Consider the following 3277-nt stretch of genomic DNA (forward strand, 5'->3'; position numbering starts at 1 on the left):
CAGCCTCCAGAGGCACAGAACCTTGATTACTTTTAATAATAATTAATTATTATTATAAATAATAATTTACCCTGCACATGCCGGACCTCATCTGATCTCAGAAGCTAAGCAGAGTCAGGCTTGGTTAGTACTTGGATGGGAGACCGCATGGGAATACCGGGTGCTGTAGGCTTATACCATAGTCTTTCCATGCCCGATCTCGTCTGATCTCGGAAGCTAAGCAGAGTCAGGCCTGGTTAGTACTTGGATGGGAGACCGCCTGGGAATACTGGGTGCTGTAGGCTTGTACCATAGTCTTTCCATGCCCGATCCCGTCTGATCTCGGAAGCTAAGCAGAGTCAGGCCTCGTTAGTACTTGGATGGGAGACCGCCTGGGAATACCAGGTGCTGTAGGCTTATACCATAGTCTTTCCATGCCCGATCCCGTCTGATCTCGGAAGCTAAGCAGAGTCAGGCCTGGTTAGTACTTGGATGGGAGACCGCCTGGGAATACCAGGTGCTGTAGGCTTATACCATAGGCTTTCGAGACTGAAGGTTGCCAACCAATTTAATTATTATTAATAATAAACAACAATTATTTCTTTTTCTAGATTTCCACTCTTTCCTTGGTCTAGTAGATTGCAATAGATTGTCATTTTAAAAAAGCAGGTCCCAGTGCTAAAATGTTTGGGAACCATTGCCTTAGGACCAAGGTAGATGCAGGCCCTCCTCCATCTGTATAGGCCCACACATCAAGATCTTCTGCAAGGCTCATTTGGTAGTGACAGGTGAGCGGGCTTTCGCTATTCTGGAACCCAACCAGTAGAATTTTCTTGCACGGGAAGTGCAATCATCTCTCACCCTTCTACTACTTTTGAACCAGTTAAAGACTCGCCTCTTCCTATACAATAAACCAGATCGTTTAACTTTCTTCTTTGCATTTAGGACAACTTTTTTATTATTTATTCTTTTCCAACACTGGGCATCCCCTTTTAAAATCATTTACAGCAACCATAGAGTTAAAAGGGTAAAGGAAAGTCACATAATTCTCCTTTAACAAATGTTACGGTACTCTAGTCTCTTGAATTAACAGTTATTAGTCCCCCCAAGCACAGCCTGTGTGAACTCATAAGGATGTGCTCAAGAGATCAGTTATATAAGTACAGTACATCTACTACATTTGGTCTGTAGAGGTGCAAGCTCTTTTGTGACTTGCATACACTTACGGGTCTATTTATAGCATCAATACCTTTTTTTATTTTTAAGTTGAGTGCATTTTTCTTCCAGCTCATTTTATTATTTCAAATATAAGCATGTTTGACAACGCTGAATTAGTGGTTCTTTATTAAGATATTTCAGAGGTTGTGTTACTACGTTTTTTAATTATGACATGATTTTTTATGTATAAATAAGTTGTATCATAATATTATTCCATTTACTTCCTAATTACCTGCAGTTATTATCTGTTATATTATATCTTGACTCACTTTATATCATTTGTTCCTAATTATCAGCTTTAAGACAACGCTACTGCTTTAATCTGATTAGTTGGTAAGTTTGTTATGTAATTACTCTCGATTTCATTGCATTTGCTTACATGTTCCTCGCAGTGAGTTATTGTCTGAATGTATTTTGACTAATTTAGCAATTATCTATGAAGATTCATTCATTGTTTTACAGGGCCCTTGAGTAAAGCCAAGGTCAAAAGAGACCAGGCATATGGGTCCCTTGATTCTGGTTTTCCCCCCCTTTTAACCCTAACATGTTTTCAAGATACTTTCATTAATTTCCATTAAAGTCCTCCCATCACCCAGGGAAAACCACTACCCACATGCCCTGGATATTCACCAAGTGGCTTATTTGGGGTGGGGGGGCACCAGCTGTCTCCTTTAACCTTGTTGGCATCCTTCAGTCTCGGAAGACTATGGTGTCACGCTCTGAATGGTGGTTCTGGAACAGAGTGTCCTCTCCAGTGCGCGAAGCCTGGGTAAAGTAGGTATGGAGGATAGGCTGTTACCCATGCAGCAAATCCCCCTCTCCACGTCGCTGAAATGGTCCAATGGAAAGGCAGAAGCCAATACGGTTGGTTCCAGCGGCGTCGCAGGAGTTGCCAGAACGGGACTGTTTTCGTCCATGAACTGCCTCAGGGACTCTGGCTCCGGATTTGGCCTCTAGGTTGACTCCTGAAGCCTTTTCCATAACTGGATGTAGCCACAAGGCAGTGGAGGTTTGGGATCAGAGCTTTCCTTCTCTCAGATGAGCTGCCTTCCCAGGCTGACGAGTCCCATCGACCCGGTGGCTGTTTAGTCGCCTCTTACGACAAGTACAGCCAAACTGAGGGCCTATTCTTATCCCCAGCCCCCAGGGGAACTCCTTTAACCATCTGAATGTCAAAAAGGAAGTGCTCAGACAGGCCTCCAAGAGCACCACAACTGAGACACTGTGACCAAGGAGACTCCGTCATGCATGACCACTAACCACACTTCTGCTGGTGGCTCAGAATTGGAAGGCTTCTTCTCCTGACTTGACCGTATGCACCCTCTCTTGATGAAGTTCAATGGAGACAAACGCAAAGTCCTACACAAAGGTATTAAATACCACATCAGTACCAAACAAAATCAGAGGCACAAGGTTAGGATAGGGAAAACCTGGCTCAGCATGTGTGATAAAGATCAAGGTGTCTAAGGGCCCAATCCTATTCAACTTTCCAGAGCTGATGCAGCCATGCCAACACAGCATGTGCTGCATCCTATAGTGGGAGGGTAGTCATGGAGGCCTCTTGGGGCTATAGCGCTCCTCCCCTGGTTGGCAACCTCCAGTCTCGAAAGACTATGGTATCAGCCTACAGCACCCGGTATTCACAGGCGGTCTCCCATCCAAGTACTAACCAGACCTGACCCTGCTTAACTTCCGAGATCAGACAAGATCAGGAGAGAGTGTTCAGTATAGGGAGATGGTTGGCAACCTTCAGTCTCGAAAGACTATGGTAGAAGCCTACAGCACCCGGTATTCCCAGGCGGTCTCCTATCCAAGTACTAACCAGGCCCAAACCTGCTTAGCTTCGGAGATCAGACGAGATTGGGCATGTGCAGGGTGACTATAGCAGGTTGTTTAACCCTTGATGCACATAGCCTAATCTGCCCTCCCAGTTTCACAACCCACCCAAAATTGGGTCATGACCCACTGGTGGGCCATGGACTCACAGTTTGGGAACTGCTGGCCTAGACACAACCATATGCCCCTAGGCATACTTCTCAGTTTGCCTCCTCCTGAGCCTGAAGCCTCTTCCCAGTTTATG

At 45.0% G+C, this 3277-nt stretch overlaps 1 pseudogene; it reads left to right on the forward strand.

The window, feature by feature from the left end:
- Nucleotides 1-393: 393 nt before the first annotated feature.
- LOC136636035 (5S ribosomal RNA) lies at nucleotides 394-508 on the forward strand (annotated as a pseudogene).
- The last annotated feature ends 2769 nt before the right edge of the window (nucleotides 509-3277 follow it).

The sequence above is a fragment of the Tiliqua scincoides genome, unplaced genomic scaffold (genome assembly GCF_035046505.1).
Source record: "Tiliqua scincoides isolate rTilSci1 unplaced genomic scaffold, rTilSci1.hap2 HAP2_SCAFFOLD_67, whole genome shotgun sequence".
Lineage (NCBI taxonomy): Eukaryota > Metazoa > Chordata > Lepidosauria > Squamata > Scincidae > Tiliqua > Tiliqua scincoides.